Genomic DNA, 24,419 nt, shown 5'->3' with positions numbered 1-24,419 from the left:
ATGGTGAGCTAGAGAATATTCAGTTTTTCTCTGAACATGATAAGGTTTTCTCCAACGGTTTTACACCTCATTCAGATGCTTCTCTCAGAGAGAAATTTCAAAAACCTGCAGACCAGAAAAGCCTCTGCCATTCTATTCCCTTCCTTTACTTTACTTGATTTGAATTTAGTATGATACTATTTATCTCCATACATATACTTACATATTATGTAGGCATGTTTAATGTCTGTCTTGTCCATTGGAATATAAGTCCTGTGAGAGTCAGAAGTTCATGGATATTGTTTTCTGCTAAATATATCCCTGGCACCCAGATATGCTAGGACTTCTCAATTTGTTCCCAACAAACCACACTTCTGTTTGTTAAAGCTACCAGAAATTGACCCATATGGGTGAAACAGTGGGTCCCTTTCTGATAGGTTAGACTTCTGAGTAACTCTGGCAGAAAATCAGCTGATGGATGGAGACTGCAATCACAAACTTATACCTCTGTGTTCTAGTGACACATTCCTTCTCTCTCTCCTTCTGCCCTAGGAGAGATTATCACACCCCCATCAATAGCCCTAGGAGATGGCACTAAGTCTTACTGACACCATTATATAGGCCATAAATTTGTAAAACAATCATAAATTACCTAAGTTTTTCTGCATGAAGAATGCTGATGGTTCTATATTTGACATCTGAGAATTATTTTGATCTTTTTAACTACTAGAAGCAAGCTATAAAGGAGGATTTTTTTAACTTTCACAAAGCTAATAGAAATATGATATTAGAGGATGAAAGATTATTTTAGGTAATAGAAATTGACCTGCAATGAGATAAATGTTCTTTCAAAAGTTTAATAGGAATAGTTTTTAATCCTTAAAACATTTTGTATTATAATACATCAAGCTGGAGAATAAAATTATAGATAAGCTTTATTAAGAATCTGAAATTTAATCCTCTTTCTGGTGCTTTACCTGTTGCCATTATGGTTGTACTAATTTGTATTTAAATTATTTTATAACCTATATCCTCTAGTACATAGATGTTCTTCCCCAGGTCTTGTGAACTAATAGCTTGTTTCTACTATTAATTATTATATTATTAGATAATCCTTAACATGTAAACTCATTACATACCCTAGGATTTGCTGGTGTTAATTTCTTCTTGACAGCTAGCAACATTTGTGGGGTAATGCAAAATTCTTTCACTAAAGTGGGTTGTAATTTAAAACTCAGAGCTAACTCTGAAGCAAGGATATTAGTACACAATCAAGCCAGGTACCGTCACCACCTCCCTTTGTCAAAAGGTGGTGTAGGGTCATTGGGGGCTCAGGAGCACAAATGAAAGCATCTTCCTTTCCTTTCTCTGTGTGTCCCTTTGAAAAGTGAAAATTAGATCCATGTAGGAAAGGTATGGCCAGATGATGATCATATTAATGTAATGAGTCTGCCTATAAAAACTTAAAAACCAGTAGTACAGGAGGGGGGTGGTCTGAACATCTACAAGAAATTACATGGCAATGTATCCCCAAGAACCCCAAAGTATGAGTGAGGACCAACTTCTGATGGTTAACAGATCTAGGCAATACCAGCACCTGTATGAGAGGAATGGGTATGTGATACAGCTCAGACAAGTAGACAAAAAAGCCAATGGGAGTAGTCTGGAAATCATCGAGGGCCAGAGAAGAGTTGTGGAACCCTGGAGGCGCACAGCCTCTGCCAGTTCCAAATGCATGCACACTGAGATGAGGCAGCAGGAGGAAGAGCAGAAGCAGCTGAGTGGTCTGAGCTCGATGAACTCTGAGGAGAAGCAGCTGAGTGTTACCTACAGGACAAAAAATCCAAACTGTATTGAAGATAGACACCAAACTGAGCAGGATAGATGAGAACAAAGAAAAGGGCATTATACACAAAAGTGAACTATGAGAATAGAGCTAGGAGGTTACAGAAATATGAATGTATAGATTTCAGAAACAACCAAGAATGAGGGCCTGTGGTTTGGGTCACGGTGGAGTAAATGGCCCTCCCATCATAAGCACACCTCTGAGTTAAATGTTTTAAGAGCAGGAAGCAAGGGCTGTTACTCTTGAGAGAGGACAGGGTTTCTCTCCAGTCCACGCTCTTTCTTCCTGGCATTTTCCTGCTGGGTATGGAGAAGAAGAAGAATGAGGGAGTTGCTCCTTGCTGAGCTTCAGAGATCTAAATTCCAAGTGATCCAGTGACTGGAAATTGTGAGTCAGGGGCCTACAAAGAAGCCAAAGGAGCAACGGTACACAGACTGGGGACTCAGAGGTCTATACTGGGAATTACAGGTCAGTAATTCAAGAAGCTCAGCAATGCAAGGTAGGAGCTATAAAAGAAAGAAAACCATATCCATTCACTTTCTTGTCAAACCACTAAAAATCAAGTGTAAAAGGAAAATACTAAAGGAAGCCTGAGTAGGAAAAGAGATATTGTGTAAAGGAATCCTGCCTATGCTAATGTATGACTTCTCATTGGAAATACAAGTAAAACAACTTATCTCCAGCACTTCTCAGTCACTTGTATTAGATGAGCAAGGTTGATAAATGTGAGTGTTGGAGGCCTCTGGAGACACAGGATTCAGCTCTGTAGACACACAGAAGCCTCCTGCACAGCACACCTGTCAGCTGTACAGAGTTTGCAATGAAATATATATAATAAAGTTGAGCTCAATGGCTGTGTATATTCCATATCACCACCAGAATGTGAGCTCCTTCTCCTACCCCAAGAATCCAAGAAGAGTGCTTAAAGACTGTGAAAGGATTGTTCAAGCCCCAATAATCATGGCTTGGTTTTCCCATGCTTTCATGGCTGGATATGAAGCTATTTTGTTTGGATTGAAATATACGATAATAGAATTGTGCACAAATCATACTGTCTGTCCAGATTAATTTGGACAAAATGAACACGTTCCTACAACTATACTAAGTTAAGGAAAGAGAATGACCAAGGATACAACATTGGATTTCAAACAAAATCCTGTGGGCTCTTGTAACATTCTGGCCTCACACAAGGTAACAATGATCCTGAGTTCAACAGTCATAGAGCACCTGCTTCACTTTGTGAGGTTTACATATTATAGCATGCATCATTTTGTGCCTGACCTTTTCTTTTTCATGATGATATTTCACAGATTGTCCCACCTTGACAATTTATTAATTCTCACGAATATATAGTACTTTATGAATGTGTCAGAAATTATTCATCAGCCCATCTGCTGAGAGGGATTTGCTTTGTTCAACTTTGAGTTATTACCAAATCTGCTGCTAAGAACACTCTTGCTTACACAGTTTAGTACACACATATAAGTATTTCTGATATTCAGAAATATTTAGAACACATAGGTAAATATTTCTGATAAGTAGATGTGGAATGATAATATATATTTAGCTTTAATGGATACTATTGAAATTTTCTTTTGTTTGCTTTTTATGTCAGTACTTGTACTTGAACTCAGATTTCCACATACTCATTTTCTTTTTTGGTTCTCTGGTGGCACTCTACCACTTGAGCCACATCAACTTCCATCACTTAACTGGTTAATTGTACATAAGGATTTTACAGATGTATGCACACAGACTGGCTTTAAACTGCAGTCCTCAGATCTCAGCTTCCTAAGTAACTAGAACTAAAGGTGTGAACTACTAGTGCCCAGTTTTTATTAGATGATTTATGAAATGGTTTTATAAATCTACACTTTGATGTACTCCTGTACATAAAGGTTTCTGATTGTATTGATTTATAAAAACAACATATGTAGTAGGAACTACCAGGTATTGATTTTGCTGTTACTTTATTTTACTCATGTTGCCTTATTGCTTTTAAATTAATATTTCCATGATAAATAAGAAAGTTGAGTTCCTTTATACAGAGATGTTGGCCTTTTGGATAGATTCTCCTCTAAACGGCCAGTCCAAGTCTTGAACAACTTTCCATTATGCTGACTTTTATAAAATTGATTTGTAGAACTCCCTACAGATTTTCAGAGTCTGTTGCCTTAAATATATGCATATTTTCCTCTTTTTTGAAAGTACACTTGCATATTTTCACTTGCTTAAAGGTGTCATCAATAGTGGCAATCTAATCTCATTGTGGCCAATCTATCAAGTTTATTTTATCCTTACAGTTAAATAGTGGTATTTTTTGGAATTGTAAAAAAGATCTTCCTATACCTAGGTCACAAATATATTCTTCTACGTTACATTTTTTTCCACTGTTTTCTCTTTTACAAATAGATTTACTACCTGAATGGAACTTATCTTTGTAGTAGATGAGGTAAGAATCAAGATTCAACATTTTTATATTGATATTCCAATGTTCTAGAGATTGTTTATTGAAATGCGTGACATTTCTCACCACTTAGTCAACATTATATGTGTGTGTTTCCAGTCTTACTTGTTCTCCATTGGTATATTCATGTCTTTGATCTATGTCTACTACCAAGTTAAATATTGGTAAGGAGCTACTTTATGTATTCTGGCATTATTGGTTTAAAATAGATCTTATTATCTTTCAGTAAATATTTATTAGCTTTGCTGTACTCCATCAATGTCTTATTGCTGTTTTGGACTTCGCTGCATTTTCTTGTCAGTTATAAACAGAATATCAAGGTATATGCATGCACACATGTGCACACACACATGCACATGCATACTCATGCTAGAATTTTTATTTGATACATCAAATATATAGATAAATATGTGGATAATTAATATCTTAGCAATATTAAATTTTTTCTGTGACCATTAACTATCCCATCACTTATTTACATCTTTCTAAATTTTAAAATTTTCTTTTTTAAATTTTTTTTATTTTTTGGGTCTGGTCATGGGGCCTGAACTCTGGGCCTGGGCGCTGTCCCTCAGCTCTTCAGCTCAAGGCTAGCGCTCTACCACTTGAGCCACAGCACCACTTCTGGCTTTTTTCTTTTTGCTTATGTGATGCTGGGGAATCGAACCCAGGGCCTCATGCATGCAAGGTGAGTGCTTTACCCCTGAGCCACCTTCCCAGCCCTCTTTCTAAATTTTTGTCAGTAATGTTTATAGTTTTCTGATTACAGACCTACAAATAACTTTATAATTTGTTCCTAAGAGTTTACTATTTTAAAATTTTCCCAAAGCATTTAATTTTACCACTTGTTATGTGATGGAACATAAAAATATCTGAAGTGAGAGGAAATGGCCTGTCATTCTAGCTACATGGCAGGCTGAGATCAGGAGGATTGTGGTTCTAGACAAGTCTAGATCCCCCCAAAAAGTGTGAAAGATAGCATCTGAACATAAAAAGCTGCATGTGCATGTGCTTATCACCCTTTCTATGACAGTCAGAATAAATAGCAAGATCATGGTCCAGGCCAGGCTGGGCCAACAGCAAAACTCTACCTCAAAGGTAACCAAAGCATGGAAAGGCTGGAAGAGGCCTGCCTGGAAAGGTGAATACCTACATTCAAACCCCAGTTCCACCGAAACTAACTATGTAAGTAAAATTATTTCCCAGTATAGACCCTATATTTGTTTTTCTAAATTGATTTATTGTCAATTTTTTTCATAGATCACTTAGGCTTTTCTGTTATCCTTAAAAGTAAAGGCACTTTGTCTCTGCCCTCTCCAGTCCTTGTGCATTCTATGGTTTGTTTGCTTCTGTTGCAATGGTAAGATGTCTGTTCCCAGACAAAAGGGAAGTAGCAACAGCAGCATCCCTCATAGTGTGCAGAGCTCTATCACTGGGCTTACTGGCTTCACACTTTAGAAGATTATCTACACGATCACTGGCCTGAAGTTGCTCAGTGCCATATATCATTATATGGATGCAGCACAGCTTCTATGTTCACTGGTCATTGAATGGGTAAGTACTAGATCTGATCCAAGCTCAACACACTGCTTTAAGTTACTTTTTAGCTTAAGTTTCTTCTGCAACATGTGCATTACATGTATTAATAATTCTCTTGCTTCTATCTTGTTAGTCTTATTTTCTTGAATCTCTTGTGAAGGTTAAGGGGAAAAAAATCATGTTTCTTCCTCTTCATGGCAGGATGGAGACAGGAAATGTCCTGCTTTTGGTAGTCTAACCATGTGGAAGTAGTGGTACATGAAGGGAGATAAGTGGGGAAGAAGTAAATACAACCACTTTAGTAATAGTGGGGGCTCATCTGGGATCCCCCCAAAGGCCCCCGAGACCTCAGACTCCAAAGGTAAAACAGCACTGTCTTTGTTAATTTGTCTTGTCCTGTCGTTGTCTGTTTGTACTTTTGTTTTCCTTTGTGAGGACGGCCGCTCCGATTCATATTGTGTAAAGGGTTGTCGAAGCAGACGCGCTTGCATGATAACCCTGGAGGAACTGGGAGATATCCCAGATCCTCTTGTGTGTGTGGTCCTTAGAACCCCACCATGAGAATTGTGGGGCGTGGGTTGGTTCCGTGTTGGGCTGGAACTGACCAAGAGGGCCTCCTAACTGAGGCCCAACTCGTCCACTGTGGGTCCGCTCCTTCTGCTGTGAGGCGTGGGTCGGTGTGGAACCCTGCCGTGACAGGAATCAGCAGACCAATTCAGGAGATCTCCACTTTGTAACTGTCAGGCCTGAGTGTATTTGGTTTGTACTGTTTATTGTTTTTTTGGACTGTCTGACTGAAGGTACTGGAAACCATGGGCAACACTCCATATAGCCCCCTAGACTTACAAAAAGAAACTAAAAAAGAGGTTAAAAAAATTGTACCTCCCAGTTTTTCAGGGAGATAACTTGGAAGAAGAAATGTTTCCCCTTCCCAGGTTCCTTTTGCAGAACCTGAGAATGATCAAGAGCAGGAAGGAGCTATAGAACCAGCAGCCTAACCCTCGGCACCTGCCCTTAAAGTTTCTGAGGGGCCATTCACTCGATGACGCCATGGGATCAATTCCCCTTCTAATGTACGGTTTTTCCCTTATGTGCTGTTGGTCCTGTGGATGCGGATGGTCAACAGCCACTCCAATATTGGCCGTTTTCTACCAGTGATCTATACAATTGACGTACCCAAAATGCCCCCTTTTCTGAGAAACCCCAGGATTTAATTCATTTGCTTGAAACTATTCTCTTTACTCATCAGCCCACTTGGGATGATTGTAGTCAGCTTTTACAGGTCCTTTTTACCACTGAAGAGAGAGACCATATCCAAGAGGTGGCCCAGAAACATATCCCTGGCTCCACAGGCGCGCCCATCATGGATCCTGCCCTGATCACTGCCTATTTTCCTGAGATCTGACCATGGGACTACAATATGGTTGAAGGTAGGGAGCGACTCCTCATCTATTGCTAGGCTCTGTTGGCAGGTCTCAAGGCAGCGGCTCACCAACCTACTAATATGGCCAAAGTTTATGATGTTAGACAGGGAGGAAGTGAAAGTCTGGCAGCATATGTTGAGCGGTTCATGGAAGCTTTTAGTCAATATACCCTGTATGATCTTGAGACCCAGGAGTCGGCTCAGATGATTATGTTTGCCTATATAAATCAAGCTGCACCAGACATAAAGTGAAAGTTGCAGGCTCTAGACAGACTTGGTGAAAAGTCTATTAGGGATCTAGTAGCCATGGCAGAAAAGGTTTACAATAAGAGAGACAGAGGAGCAAAAACAGGCAAGGAAGGACAAAGAACATGAAATTGAGCATGAAAAAAGAGACCGGGCCAAGGAAAAGACGCCAGACTTGTTGGACTCACCACTATTGCATGCCGAGCATACCTGGTTCACAGACAGCAGCAATTTCATTTGAGATGGAAAAAGGTACGCTGGCGCAGCAGTCACCATGGACACTGAGATAGTGTGGGCAGAAGCACTCCCCCAGGGAACATCTGCACAAAGAGCAGAACTAGTGGCACTAACAAAAGCCCTACAAATGGGAAAAGGGAGGAGACTAAACATGTACACAGATAGTTGGTATGCTTTTGCCACTGTGCATGTCCATGGAGCCATTTACCAAGAGAGGGGGCTGCTGACAGCTGAGGGAAAGACTACTAAAAACAAACAAGAAATTTTAGGCCTCATCCAGGCCTTATGGGAACCAGCAAATATTGCCATTATGCACTGCCCTGGCCATCAAAACGAAACTGATTCAATAACCAAAGGAAATATTTTGGTCAATCAGGCAGCTAAGGAGGTGGCCCTCCAGCCCAGAGCGGAAGTACTGACTCTAGTAGACCCAGGGCCACGAGCTTTGCCTCCTGAGCCTCAGTACTCCCAAGAAGACTTGGAGTGAATAAAGAAAATTCCCATGGCCTATAAACCCCCGGACAGAGAAGGAAATAAAAACTGGTGGGAAACTGGTGAGGGGAAACTTATCTTGCCACAAAAATTGGGCAAGGGGATTCTTAAGAGAATACATCGGGTCTCTCACATGGGAACCCGAAGAATGCAGGACTTGCTCCAACACTCAGAAGTAAAAATTAGGCAAGGAAATCAACTCATTGAGGACATTGTTAAAAATTGTAAAGCCTGTCAGCTCACCAATCAACCGGTTACAAAAGGAGCTTGCCTCCGTGGAGATAGGCCAGGTGTGTATTGGGAAGTAGACTTCACAGAAATTAAAACTGGAAAATTTGGATAACCCAGGTATGACTTTCCATCCACCATTGGACAATGGACCGGCCTTCATCTATAAATATTTGCTAGTTTTTATAGACACCTTTTCAGGATGGGTTGAAGCCTACCCAGCAAAGCATGAGACCGTGAACGTTGTGGCTAAGAAGATCCTGGAAGAAGTCAGGGAATAGCCGCAGTACTGGGGACAGTGGCTTTGGAGACTGGCGCACACTGGGTATCGCTCCTTCCTTTTGCCCTGTTTAGAGTAAGAAATTCACTCTATCAGCTTGGCTTTACTCCTTTTGAAATAATGTATGGATACCCTCCACCTAGCCTTCAGACTGAATTGCTTGCTGATTTGGATGATACTGAATTTCTGTGTAAGCTTGATTATTTACAGCTGGTGCATAAGAGTATGTGGCCTCAGCTAAAAGCATTATATGATTCTGCTTCTATTTCTACCCCCCCCCATTCATTTAAACCAGGGGAATGGGTATTTGTTTGAAGGCACAACTTAAGATCTCTGGAACCATGGTGGAAGGGACCTTACATGGTGCTACTGGCTACACCCACTGCCCTTAAGGTGGATGGCATTGCTGCTGGGATCCACTGCTCCCATGCCAGACTGGCTGACCCCTTTGCCCTGGACAACCGTGGGGAAACATGGGAAGTCTCCAAGCATCCTACCCAACCACTCCACGTATGCCTCAAGAAAAGAAAAATAGAATGATTGTTATTGGTATTGTTGTTTAATAGTATGGCTAAAGTCAGAGAGGGGCTAGAAGAACCTGTTCAAGATGGAGAGCTGTTGGAGTTCAGTTTGGGACTGGAGCCACAAGATTGTGTCTCAGGACCATAAGTCAAGGGGGGGAATGAAGGGTTAAAGTACTTGAGGCAGTGACCACTTGTTGCTTGTTTAAACTAAACCTAAGATCAGCAAATTCTGTATAGCAGAGCAACACGTGGTTGTAATACAAACACCTGGTTGGTTGTGTGCCTTTATAAGCCCTGCAAATCTTTAGCTCGAGGCTCTCCTCCTAGGCTCCACTGTGTCAGAGTGTAGGACAAGCCCCGAGCTGCAGCCCGTCTAAATAAAACCTTAAAACAGCTGTAAAGTCTGACTCTCGGTTGTCTTCTTGGTAGGGGTCCTGCAACCTGGGCACAACAGTAATAGCAATAAGAAAAAGTGCCAGGAGTCGGTGGTTTGCATCACCTGGATCCCAGGTGGTTAAAAAAGGTTCTCTATATCTGGTCTGAGGCAAATCTACCAAAGACTGCATTCTCTGAAGAAGTCTGTAAGAACTAGAAAGACAAGGGTATTTCATGTGTTTTTGTTTTGTCTTAGATTGTTCTTTACTGGTGAACATTTGAGAGGATATTCACTGCAGAATAGGTGTCAATTGTGATATAAAATTGCTAAACACCTTTATTTCTGGGCCAATAAATGCCAATAAATGACAATCAAGTAGTCCCTATCTCTATGCCTTTGGTTCAGGAACAGGAAGCCCATTCACATGCTCACATTGTTGTCTGACCACAGCATTCTTTTTCTTTCTTGTTCTTGGTTTGTTGATCTAAGGAGTCAGAAAACTTGTTCTTGTCAGGTGGTAAATTGTTTAGCCTTTATGGACTACAAAATCTCTCCACAGCTACTCAGCTCTCTAGAGCAAAAACAGCTACAGAGAATACATAAACAAAAGGTCTGGCTCTGTTCCGATGAAACTTTATTTTACAAATACAGGTGACAGGTGAGCTATAGCAAAGGGCAATGATTTGCTAAGCTTTGAACTCTTTTAAATTTCCTAAAACAACTTCTGCAACTGTAACCCCTCTGTACAGTATCTTCACAATAAAAAACATTAAAAAAAGAAAATGAACTTTACAACATTGAGGGGGAGGAAGTTTGGGCAGGTGGGGAGGAAAGGGATGGTACAGGAAAAACAAAGGAGAGGGTAACAATGCTTGATAGGAAATGGACTCATTACCTTGCTCATGTAACTATAACCCCTCTGTACAGTATCTTTACAATAAAAAATATAACTTAAAAATTATGGTATCATTTTTTGTTCTCCTAATTTGCTGAAAAGTGGTCAATAAATAAATACACACATACATACATACATACACAAAATAAAACAATATATTAATGGAAAAGTTCTCAAATATAAAATCAATACATTTAAATGTTTATGAAAAGTTATAAAATAGTATGAGTTAAAGTATCAAATATCCCAAAGCCAGCTTCTTAATTAGTATGCAGGATCCCAAATCCTAACTCCTATCTCAGTGATTTATTTTGTGGTATGTGAAACCTATTGTCATTATCTGTCTCTGTATGGAACTTGGGATTTTGGTAAGTTCCATTTGTTCTAAATTACAGTTAATTGGAAAGAACCTGCAGATATACTGTATGGCTACATGGCAAAGAGGAATTTAGAATGGGTTAGTGTTTGCACACTGGTGTCTCAGGCATGTAATCCTAACTTCTCAGGAGGTTGAGATATACAGGGTGCAGCTTGAGGACAGTCTAAGCAATGTATGGAAGATTACATTCCTAATATAACCAGCAAAAAATTGAGCTGGAGATGTGGTTCAGTGGTAGAATGCCAAGCTAGCAAACCTGAGGCCCTGAGTGCAAATAACAATATATAGAAAATAAAAGTAAGATTAATTAAAGCACCTGATCTCAAAATAGGGAGATTATCCTAGATTACCTTGATATGGCTTAGACTTGCTTGGAATGTGACCCTAAATGTCTGTGGGTTGGAAGTTGGGTGTCTAGTAGGTAGTGCTGACGTAGGACCATTAGGAAGCAGCTAATGGGCAGGAAGTAGACCAAGAGAATCAACCCCTGAAAGAATTAATGAAGCTCTTGTAGGACTGGGCTAGTTCTGCAAGATTGAGTTGTTTCAAGAATCTTGGTGGCTCCCCTCATCCTTCTTCTGTAGACACTGCTAGCTAGTCTCTTGCCATTGTGACACAACCTGCTATGGATCCCCACCAGATCTGAGCAGACACTAGCACCATACCCTTGCACCCCAGAACAGTGAGTTCATGAACCTTACATGAACCTTTTCCTTTTTCTCTGTCAGAACTCCCATTGCTGGAGACCAAAGTCATTGATGGATTAACTCATACTAGATAAGCAGTCTACCTCTGACCACTACCCTATCCCTAAACCTATGACTGAACCTAAATTTCATGGCTTTGAAGATGGAGATAGGGACCACTAGCCAAGCTAGAAAGCACCACGAAGCAGTCTTCCCCAAAGCTTTCAAAAATAGCTTGATTCCTTCTGCAGGAATCTTCATTTTTTAGCCAGCAAGATACATTTTTAACTCCAAATTATATAAATTGGAAAATAATAAATTTCCATTGCATTAAACAATTACGTTTATGGTATTTGTTACAGTAAACATAGAGCCTATAACAACTATCACAGCAATTTCAGAAATCCTTTTAAAGAGCTAGATGCTTAAACTAAATAAAGATAAATGTATGCTTCAAAAGCTTTGGAATAGTGTCATGGGATTGACCTCACAGTTGAAGTGAGGAGAGTTTTAATTCTCTTTGCATAAATTCACTCAAATCCTAATTAAATTATTTAATTAAAATGAATAAAGTAAGACATTTCCAGGTGGTCTTAAAAGGTAAACAAACTATGGGCTGGGAATGTGGCTTAGTGATAGAGTGCTTGCCTAGCATGCATGAAGCCCTGGGTTCAATTCCTCAGTACCATATAAACAGAGAAAGCTGGAAGGGGCAATGTGGCTCAAGTGATAGAGTGCTAGCCTTGAGCAAAAGAGGCTCAGGGACTGTTCCCAGGCCCTGAGTTCAAGCCTCAGGACTGGCCGAAAAAAAATGATAAACTAGGAATATAACTTGTGGCTGTCTTAATAAAAAAACCTGAAGGGTTTGTGTTCTCTAAGATTTGAGAGTTGATAGATTAAAACACACAGAATCAAGCAGACAGCCACTGGTAAAAGCCACATTTATTCTAAACACAAGGAAAACCATGTAAATTGTGTTCTGTGATGCCACCCAAGGGAAAAAATGACCCCTGCAGTTCTTATCTTCTCTCTGAACTGCAAAGAGGAGAGTATTTCTAGATAAATATTAATACAGTTTTCTTTCTTTTAAAAAATACAGCTTTCTTGTTTATATGTCAGCACATCTTGGTTTTTTTTTTTAATTTAATTTTATTTTATTTGAGAACATACTGTACAGAGGGGTTACAATTACATTGGCAGGATAATGCATACATTTCTTACCAAGCATTGCAGCCCCCTCCTTTGTTTACACTTCACCTCGCTTCCCAGCCTCCCCCCTCCCCCCCACCCAATCATACCCGCCTCCCCCCCCACACCGACATTGTAAAGCTTGCTTTGACATGACATTTTGTAATTCTCCTTGTTACAACAGGTCCACCTGAATCCTTAAACGACTTGTTTGTCCACATCTCCTCCACATGTTGTACTGACATCAAATAAAGTGAAAGCGGGGAATACACTGTGGGGGAGGGACATACAAAGCAACAAAGAAATAATCTTATAAATGCGTTAGAAACACATGCATGAAAGAAATGAAAACATTAAAATACATATTTAAGGGTTCATTTTCCTAACATCACATTATCTGATCTTTTCCGCTTGACTCATACCTATACTAGATATTGCAAATAAGGGAAACCATGGGACCTATGCTTCTTTGGGCCTGGCTTACTTGACTTAATATAATTTTTTCCAAGCCTTTCCATTTCCTAACAAATGGGGAAATGTCATTCTTTCTGATGGAGGCATAGAATTCCATTGTGTATATATACCACATTTTCTTGATCCATTCATCTACTGAGGGGCTTCTGGGTTGGTTCCATATCTTAGCTATGGTAAATAATGCTGCAATAAACATAGTTGTGCTGGTAGCTTTAGTGTGGTCTTGTTTGTAAACATTTGGGTAAATGCCCAAAAGTGGGATTGCTGGATCATAGGGGAGATCTATGTGAAGTCTTTTGAGGAACCTCCATACTGCTTTCCAAAGTGGTTGAACAAGTTTACATTCCCACCAACAATGAAGTAAGGTTCCTTTCTGTCCACATCCCCTCCAGCATCTGTTGTTGTTAGAGTTCTTGATTTTTGCTGTTCTAACTGGAGTGAGGTGATATCTCAATGTTGTTTTGATTTGCATTTCTTTTATGGCTAGGGATGTTGAACATTTCTTCATGTGTCTATTGGCCATCCTTCTTTCTTCTTCAGAGAAGCTTCTCTTTAAGTCTTTCGCCCACTTATTTATTGGGCAGTTGTTTCTTTGAGGATTTGTTGTTGGGTGGTTTAATTTTTTGAGTTCCAAGTATATTTTAGATATGAGACCCTTGTCCGTTGTATGGCTAGTAAAGATCTTCTCCCAATTGGTGGGCTTTCTATTGATCTTGCTAGCTATGTCATTTGCCCTGCAGAAGCTCTGCAACCGTATGCAATCCCATTTGTCCAACCTTTCTTTGATTTGTTGTGTTTCCGGGTCTGTATTCAGAAAATTTCGGCCTGAGCCAAGGAGACCTAGGGTTTCTCCTATTCCATCCTGTAATGTTTTCAGAGTGTCTGCTTTGAGATCAAGGTCTTTGATCCATTTGGAGTTGATTCTGGTGCAGGGTGATATATAAGGATCTAGCTTTAGTTTTCTACATGTAGTTAACCAATTTTGCCAGCACCATTTACTGAAGAGGCTGTCTTTCTTCCATTCTATTGTTTTAGCTTCCTTATCGAAGATTAGATGGCTATAGGTCTGTAGGTTCATTTCTGGGTTTTCAATTCTATTCCATTGGTCCTGAGGTCTGTTCTTATGCCAATACCAAGCTGTTTTGATTACTATGGCTTTATAGTAGAGTTTGAGATTTGGTATTGATATTCCTCCAGCAGTGTTCTTTCCGTTGAGGCGCGTTTTTGCTATTCGGGGTCTTTTATTGTTCCATATGAATTTTTGGATTGCCTCTTCTATTTCCATGAAGAATGAGGGTGGAATTTTGATAGGTATTGCGTTGAATTTGTAGATAGCCTTGGGAAGTATTGCCATTTTCACGATGTTAATCTTGCCAATCCAGGAGCATGGGAGGTTTTGCCATTTTTTAAGTTCTGTGTTGATTTCCTTTTTCAAGATGTTAAAGTTTTAATTGAAACAATACATCTCCACCAAACCAGCCCTACAAAAGATTCTTAAAGATGTCCTACACATAAAACCAACAAGACCGCAACAAAGGCCAAGAAACTGCACCCAAACTGAGAATCCAAGAATCTTAGGAAGAACCCAGTTTTTGCAGCCCCCAAGAAGGTGGATAACATGGCAGGAACTCCCAAATACCTCTCAGTACTATCTCTTAACGTTAACGGACTGAACTCTCCAATTAAGCGACATAGACTGTCTAGTTGGATTAAAAAACAAGACCCTTCTCTCTGCTGCCTGCAGGAGTCACATCTTGCCCGTAAAAACAAACACATCTTCAATGTTAAAGGCTGGAACAAAATCTACCAAGCAAACGGCCCTCATAAACAGGCGGGAGTTGCAATCCTAATATCAGATAAAATAGACTTCAAACTAAAATTCGTGAGAAGAGATAAAGAAGGTCGCTACATACTAATTAAAGGATCTCTCCTTCAGGAGGATATTACAATTCTAAATATCTATTCGCCAAACAATGGAGCACCCAAATTTATCAAAGAAACACTACTTTCCCTCAAATCCCATATAGATCCAAAGACATTAATTGTTGGGGATTTTAACACACCACTCTCCCCACTAGATAGATCAACTCGGCAAAAACTCAACAGAGAAACCGCAGATCTAAACAGCTGCATAGATCAACTAGACTTAACAGACATTTACCGAACATTTCACCCAGCAGCATCAGAATACACGTTCTTCTCAGCAGCACATGGAACGTTTTCTAAAATAGACTACATTTTAGGCCACAAAGCAAACTTGTCTAAATTCAGAAACATTGAAGTTATACCTTGCATTCTCTCTGACCACAAGGGAATAAAATTAGAACTCAACACCAAAAGCCACCAAAGAAAGTCCGGTATCACATGGAGGCTGAACAACACACTGCTGAATCATGAGTGGGTCATGCAAGAGATTAGAAAGGAAATTCAAATGTTCATGCTATTCAACAAAAATGAACACACAAATTACCAGCTCCTCTGGGACACAGCAAAGGCAGTACTCAGAGGCAAGTTTATAGCTCTGAGCTCCTACATCAACAAATTGGAGAGATCAGAAACTAACAATTTAATGACACATCTTATCCTCCTTGAAAAAGAGCAGCAAGATAAACCCCAATCCAGTAGACGGAAAGAAATAATCAAAATTAAATCAGAATTAAATGAATTAGAATCCAAAAAAACTATAGAAAGAATCAACAAAACAAAGAGTTGGTTCTTTGAAAAACTTAACAAAATTGACAGACCCTTAGCAAATCTTATCAGAAAAAGGAGAGAACACACCCAAATTAATAAACTCAGAGATGAGAATGGAAACATCACCACAGAAACAACCAAGATTCAGAATATTATAAGGGAATACTTCTCAAAACTTTATGCTAATAAGTTTGAGAACTTGACAGAAATGGACCTTTTCCTAGCAAATATTGACATGCCAAAACTAAACCAAGATGAGTTAAACCATCTTAACAGGCCCATATCAAGCATTGAAATAGAAACAGCAATAAGAGACCTCCCAGCTAAGAAAAGTCCAGGACCAGATGGTTTTACAGCGGAATTTTACAAGGCCTTCAAAGCAGAGCTCACACCAATACTCCTCCAACTCTTCAATGAAATTGAAAGAGAAAGCTCACTACCGAACACATTCTATGAAGCCATCATAACCCTCATCCCAAAACCAGGCAAGGACTCATCAAAGAAAGAGAACTATAGACCCATTTCTTTGATGAACATTGATGCAAAACTTCTCAACAAAATTTTGGCCAATCGACTTCAACAATTCATCCAAAAAATCATACACCATGATCAAACAGGATTCATTTCAGGGATGCAAAGCTGGTTCAATATACGCAAATCAATTAATATTATTCATCACATCAACAGGAGCAAGAATAAGAACCACATGGTTATCTCAATAGATGCAGAAAAAGCATTCGACAAGATCCAACACCCCTTTATGATGAAGGTTCTGGAAAAATTAGGAATCCATGGAACATTCCTCAATACAATAAAGGCTGTATATGACAAACCTACAGCCAGCATTATACTCAATGGTGAAAAACTAAAGCCATTTCCTCTTAACTCAGGAACAAGACAAGGATGCCCACTCTCTCCACTTCTCTTCAATCTAGTATTAGAATGCCTAGCTACAGCAATAAGACAAGATGCAGACATAAAGGGGATCCAAATAGGGAAAGAAGAAATAAAACTCTCCCTCTTTGCAGATGACATGATCTTGTATTTAAAGAATCCCATGGACTCCACTCCCAAATTACTCAAGCTGATTCAAAACTTTGGCAAAGTAGCAGGTTATAAAATTAACCCCCAAAAATCAATGGCTTTTCTATATGCCAACAATGAGAAAAGTGTGGCTGAAATTAGGAAAGCAACTCCATTTGTAATAGCCCCACAAAAAATAAAATACCTAGGAATTAACTTAACCAAAGAAGTGAAGGACCTCTATGATGAAAACTTTAAAATCTTGAAAAAGGAAATCAACACAGACCTTAAAAAATGGCAAAACCTCCCATGCTCCTGGATTGGCAAGATTAACATCGTGAAAATGGCAATACTTCCCAAGGCTATCTACAAATTCAATGCAATACCTATCAAAATTCCACCCTCATTCTTCAAGGAAATACAAGAGGCAATCCAAAAATTCATATGGAACAATAAAAGACCCCGAATAGCAAAAACGCGCCTCAACGGAAAGAACACTGCTGGAGGAATATCAATACCAAATCTCAAACTCTACTATAAAGCCATAGTAATCAAAACAGCTTGGTATTGGCATAAGAACAGACCTCAGGACCAATGGAATAGAATTGAAAACCCAGAAATGAACCACAGACCTATAGCCATCTAATCTTCGATAAGGAAGCTAAAACAATAGAATGGAAGAAAGACAGCCTCTTCAGTAAATGGTGCTGGCAAAATTGGTTAACTACATGTAGAAAACTAAAGCTAGATCCTTATATATCACCCTGCACCAGAATCAACTCCAAATGGATCAAAGACCTTGAACTCAAAGCAGACACTCTGAAAACATTACAGGATGGAATAGGAGAAACCCTAGGTCTCCTTGGCTCAGGCCGAAATTTTCTGAATAGAGACCTGGAAGCACAACAAATCAAAGAAAGGTTGGACAAATGGGATTGCATACGGTTGCAGAGCTTCTGCAGGGCAAATGACATAGCTAGCAAGATCAATAGAAAGCCCACCAATTGGGAGAAGATCTTTACTAGCCATACAACGGACAAGGGTCTCATATCTAAAATATACTTGGAACTCAAAAAATTAAACCACCCAACAACAAATCCTCAAAGAAACAACTGCCCAATAAATAAGTGGGCGAAAGACTTAAAGAGAAGCTTCTCTGAAGAAGAAAGAAGGATGGCCAATAGACACATGAAGAAATGTTCAACATCCCTAGCCATAAAAGAAATGCAAATCAAAACAACATTGAGATATCACCTCACTCCAGTTAGAACAGCAAAAATCAAGAACTCTAACAACAACAGATGCTGGAGGGGATGTGGACAGAAAGGAACCTTACTTCATTGTTGGTGGGAATGTAAACTTGTTCAACCACTTTGGAAAGCAGTATGGAGGTTCCTCAAAAGACTTCACATAGATCTCCCCTATGATCCAGCAATCCCACTTTTGGGCATTTACCCAAATGTTTACAAACAAGACCACACTAAAGCTACCAGCACAACTATGTTTATTGCAGCATTATTTACCATAGCTAAGATATGGAACCAACCCAGAAGCCCCTCAGTAGATGAATGGATCAAGAAAATGTGGTATATATACACAATGGAATTCTATGCCTCCATCAGAAAGAATGACATTTCCCCATTTGTTAGGAAATGGAAAGGCTTGGAAAAAATTATATTAAGTCAAGTAAGCCAGGCCCAAAGAAGCATAGGTCCCATGGTTTCCCTTATTTGCAATATCTAGTATAGGTATGAGTCAAGCAGAAAAGGTCAGATAATGTGATGTTAGGAAAATGAACCCTTAAATATGTATTTTAATGTTTTCGTTTCTTTCATGCATATGTTTCTAACACATTTATAAGATTATTTCTTTGTTGCTTTGTATGTCCCTCCCCCACAGTGTATTCCCCGCTTTCACTTTATTTGATGTCAGTATAACATGTGGAGGAGATGGGGGCAAACAAGTCGTTTAAGGATTCAGGTGGACCTGTTGCAACAATGAGAAGTACAAAATGTCATGTCAAAACCAGCTTTACAATGTCGGTGGGGGGGTGGAGGGGGGTATAATTGGGTGGGGGGAGGGGGGAGGCTGGGAAGGGAGGTGAAGGGTAAACAAAGGAGGAGGCTGCAATGCTTGGTAAGAAATGTATGCATTATCCTGCCCATGTAATTGTAGCCCCTCTGTACAGTATGTTCTCAAATAAAATAAAATAACATTAAAAAGAAAAAAGATTTTAAAGTTTTCATCATAGAGGTCTTTCACTTCTTTAGTTAAGTTAATTCGTAGGTATTTTATTTTTTGTGGGGCTATTACAAATGGAGTTGCTTTCCGAATTTCAGCCACACTTTTCTCATTGTTGGCATACAGAAAAGCCATTGATTTTTGGGGGTTAATTTTATAACCTGCTACTTTGCCAAAGTTTTGAATCAGCTTGAGTAATTTGGGAGTGGAGTCTATGGGATTCTTTAAATACAAGATCATGTCATCTGCAAAGAGGGAGAGTTTTATTTCTTCTTTCCCTATTTGGATCCCCTTTATGTCTGCATCTTGTCTTATTGCTGTAGCTAGGCATTCTAATACTAGATTGAAGAGAAGTGGAGAGAGTGGGCATCCTTGTCTTGTTCCTGAGTTAAGAGGAAATGGCTTTAGTTTTTCACCATTGAATATAATGCTGGCTGTAGGTTTGTCATATACAGCCTTTATTGTATTGAGGAATGTTCCATGGATTCCTAATTTTTCCAAAACCTTCATCATAAAGGGATGTTGGATCTTGTCGAATGCTTTTTCTGCATCTATTGAGATAACCATGTGGTTCTTGTTCTTGCTCCTGTTGATGTGATGAATAATATTAATTGATTTGCGTATATTGAACCAGCTTTGCATCCCTGAAATGAATCCTGTTTGATCGTGGTGTATGATTTTTTGGATGAATTGTTGAAGTCGATTGGCCAAAATTTTGTTGAGAAGTTTTGCATCAATGTTCATCAAAGAAATGGGTCTATAGTTCTCTTTCTTTGATGAGTCCCTGCCTGGTTTTGGGATGAGGGTTATGATGGCTTCATAGAATGTGTTCGGTAGTGAGCTTTCTCAGCACATCTTGGTTTTGTTTGTATGGTGCTTTATTTTATTTATTTGTTTGAGACAGGCTTTCACTATGGATTCCAAGCTGGCATGAAACTCACTACTGTAGTCCAAACTAGAGTTGAAGTCTCCAGAATCCTGCCTCAGTTTCCTAAGGACTGGGATTAGAGGCATACATTACCAAGACTGGCCATTACATCTTTTAATTAAATAAATTTATTATTTTTTTTACCACGACTGGCCATTACATCTTTTAATTAAATAAATTTATTTTTTTTTTTACTGTACTGGGAATTAAACTCAGGATCTTCCAGGTGCTAGGCAGATTCTCTACCACTTGAGAGATATCTCAAGACTGTTATTGATTGGTTATTTTCCTGGTGTGGTCTGGATTTATGCCAAGACAGACCTGGGCTAAAGTCTTCCTACTTGTGCTTCACCTAGCCATCATAACTGGAGTAACAGGTGTGTGCCACCACACACATTACTGAGGCTGTGTGTCAGAAACTGTTTTACCTAGACTGGCTTTGAACCACACCCACTCTACCATCTCTACCTCCCAAGTAGCAAGGATCACAGGCTTGTGCCACCATGCCTAACATCTACTTCTAATCCCATGACTATAACATGTTAGATCCTTCAAATTAAAATTATGGAGAGCTGGCAGAGCTCAAGTGGGAGAACCGCCTACCAAGTATGAGATCTTGAATTCAAGCTTAGAACTGTCAAAAATTAAGATCATGTGGAAAGCAAAAGATAAATGCAAAGTCACTCCTCTGAAGCAAAATAAAGTAGAAGTAAGAAGAAAGAAAAAGAAAAAAGAAGGAAGGAAGGAAGGAAGGAAGGAAGGAAGGAAGAAAGGAAGGAAAGAAGAAAGGAAAGAAGGAAGGAGGGAGGGAGGGAGGGAGGGAGGGAGGGAGGGCGAAGAGGAGGCTGACTTTGGCTCCAGTCATGATGGAAGTGTCTAGTTGTGGCTGAGCACACAGAGGAGTCAGCTGTTGGGAGAATCAGGTGTAGGTGTGGTGGGAAGCATGTGGGCTGGTAGAGCTGAGATAGTCAGTAGTGTACTGTCAGTAGCCCATAACCTGGCTGCTATGGGCTGAGGCATTCTTCAGGAGGACTGAGTTTCTGATTGTGCAGCCTTCCAAGTTTCTCCTTTCCCAAATACTGCCTTCTTCTAGGTGTGATGGAACCATACCAGAAGACCTTCACTGTCCAGTGCTTCAGTTTATATCCCATGCCTTCCATACCCAACACACACACACACACACACACACACACACACACACACACACACACACACACACACACACACACACATCATTGTATATCCCTGTTCTTTCAGTGCTCACTGACAGAGCAGATGCGCACTGACTGCTGACTGTCAGCCTCCCTGACTGTCTGGGATTTACCTTCCTCTCTAATCTAGGTGAGTCTTGGGGTTGTGTCTTATCTCCTGCAGAACATTTCTCTTGTGCCCACTTCATGGGACAGCAGGCACCTGGCCTCCTACTCCATCCCAGGCGCCATCGCAATCTGGAAGGATATTCAGCCTCAACCAGGAGTTAATGCTGTGGTCTCTCCTCCCATCTGTTCCTTGAATCTCCAAACTGAAGGCTGCTTTCCAATTGATCTCTCTTACCTCTATGATGAGTAAGAGCCTCTCCTATTTTAACTGTACTACTCAAGTACTGCCCCAGGCTTCTCAAAAGACAGATTAGCTTATAAATCCTTAAAAGCACACGTGAAAATACCAAAGGGATCATTATTACATTATTCAGTCAGTTAAGAGTGCTTGGGGGAAAAAATAACCTGAAATAAATCTTCATTGGAAAAGCATCTTTTATTTCTTGAAAGCAATCACCTGTCACTGAATCATCAATTTTATTTTGTTGTGTGGCTAAAACTAATTTTCTAATTAAAGACCAGACATGAAGCTAAACAAACTTGCTTCATTCTGGGGAAGGTGGCCTTCACTGTGTAAACATTCTAAATGTGCTGAGCAAGCGTCTTCAGGTGTGCAAGCTTCAGGATGTGAGGGTCATGTAATCTCAGGGACACCTGTTTGAAAGCATTTCAACCCACCAGGGCCAACCTAGTCCTCATTTGAGTGAGTCCACTTGAACTGTTCTCCTCCTGCCTCCCATAACTAGATCCTTAGGAAGGAGGCTGCGTAGACCCCTGGCTGCTCACAGACCCACAGCCATGGTTGAGCCACCCAGGGTACAATGAAGGCCCCATGGTGGCTCCTTAGCTACTGGACCAGCCTTTGGGGGAGGTCTGAGTCTGAACAGAACAAGAGCTGCTGGGGCTGGGATTCCTCTCTAAGAGAATTGTTCTCAACTTAGGTCCTTATTTCCCAGGCTTCAGCTGCAAATAGAAGGGAGAGGGCAGGATGAGAGATGGTAGAGACAAGAATGGGGTCAGGAAGGGAAGGGGGGTTTATTGAGAAATCACTGTGTTGAGAAAGGTGTTTAAAAAGAATCAGAGGAGGTGAGATGAGACAGAAGGTGATAATAAACTCCAAAAAGTGTTGTTACAACTTTACCCGTAGATAGCATCAAGTCTACGGCAGGTGCCAACTTGGGAAGATAGGAATAAAAGCCATAGTGGCTTTTCTCTTTGCCCAAGGGTTATCTTCACTAAGTCTGCACAGGCACAGTTGGTCTCACTGCCACCTATAAGCATGGCAGCTCCTGGGAGCTTAGGGAAGTGCAGGTAAGGCTAAGCACAGGCCTTGAATGAGAGGCTCATTTTCAGAGAAACCTTGGTAGTGGGGACATCCTTGTACAGTGCATAGGGTTTCTGCTTCAGGCATCATACTGGGACATGACAATTTATACAGGACTCCAGGCATTCACACACATTGAGGCCAAAGGAGGATAGTCAGTCTTAGGGGAGGAATACAAAGGCACAATACCTATGTGTTTCTGATCATATAAAATAATATTTATCAAAATGAACTCCAAAAATGAAAACAAGAGGGTTTTTTTACTTGCCTTTATTGTTATTTTTGTTTTCTTCTCTTTTTGTATTGTTTGTTCATTTATCTATTTGGGGGATGGTAAGTGTGGGGCACAGAAATGGAAGGAAAAGGGTGAACAAATGTAGCAGTGATACTAGACACTATGTTGAAAATGACCTATACAATTTGTAGGTGGAGACAGGAAAGGAGGGGAAAACCAGGAGAGTGCAAAATATACTTATTACCCGATTTATTTAACTATAAATCCTCTGTGCAATTTAAAAAATTAGAAAAAAGGCTACAGTTATTTGGCTCCACCCTTTTACCTACTCTCCTTTTTTTTTTCTTTTCCACCAGAGTATGACTCCATTGGAGTGGTAGAGATGAACATAAAGCTTAAGAAGGTATATCTTCTATAATGATGTGTCATCATTGCCATCAAGAGCCCAGTTCTAACACAGTAGACCTGGCTATGAGCAAGGACAGTATTCTTGAAATGTTTCCAGAAGAATGCACGTTCATCAGAGTGTGGCTGCCTGAGCTGTGAGACTCTAGAACCCTTTTCCTATGGTACTCAGATTGGAGCTGTTATTGCTATTGCAGTTCATTTGCATTCACTTTCATAGTTAGGTGAATCTGGACCAAAATAAAAAGCACTGGCCATGCTTTGGAAGCCAAATAAGTAGGCTGCTTGCCTGCCTTTGTTTTGAAAAGATAGCTCTTAAACCACCAGAAGTCCTCAAGCAAGAAAAGTTAGAAGCTGTTTTCACTTTAACCTGCACACTGAAACTTTATTAGCATATCCTATCCACAGTGGAGAAGCAGCATCTCATGCCCTGAGGTCATGGAACTTGACATGGGCAACTGTTACTCTAACAGCAACCATCATCCTTTGCTCTGCTCAAATTTCTTATTTACTTAGTACCATATATGCACGTGGGTGTACATGAATGAACACACTTGTGTATTTGTGTTTGTCAAAACATGTATACTTGTGTATGTGTGCAACCATGTGATATGTGAATGTGCGCATTGTGAGTGTATGTGCACACATGTATAGATGTATGTGTCTATATCATATGTGATTTTGAGTGTGTAAATGTACATGTTGGCACAGTGCCTGCACATGTATGTACACAGGCCTGTTTATGAATGCTTTGTGACCACAAATGGACTTCTCGTGCAGCTCACCACACTGCATTGTCACTCTCATTTTTTTCTATTTAGACTCCATCCAGATCGTCTCAAAACTACCACCATCTTTTATGACATAAAGAAAACAGTTCCAAAAAGTTTAATATACATCTTATGTCTGCCCTTATCCCTCACAAATATATATTTGCTGTAATTCATCTAAAAATCAGCCTTTGAAGAACGAGCCTTTAAAATAAATGCAG

The sequence above is a fragment of the Dipodomys merriami genome, unplaced genomic scaffold (assembly GCF_024711535.1).
Source record: "Dipodomys merriami isolate MVZ:Mamm:240054 unplaced genomic scaffold, mDipMer1.0.p SCAF_29, whole genome shotgun sequence".
NCBI lineage: Eukaryota > Metazoa > Chordata > Mammalia > Rodentia > Heteromyidae > Dipodomys > Dipodomys merriami.
The sequence above is the reverse complement of the archived record's forward strand: the minus strand, read 5'-3'. Positions refer to the sequence as shown.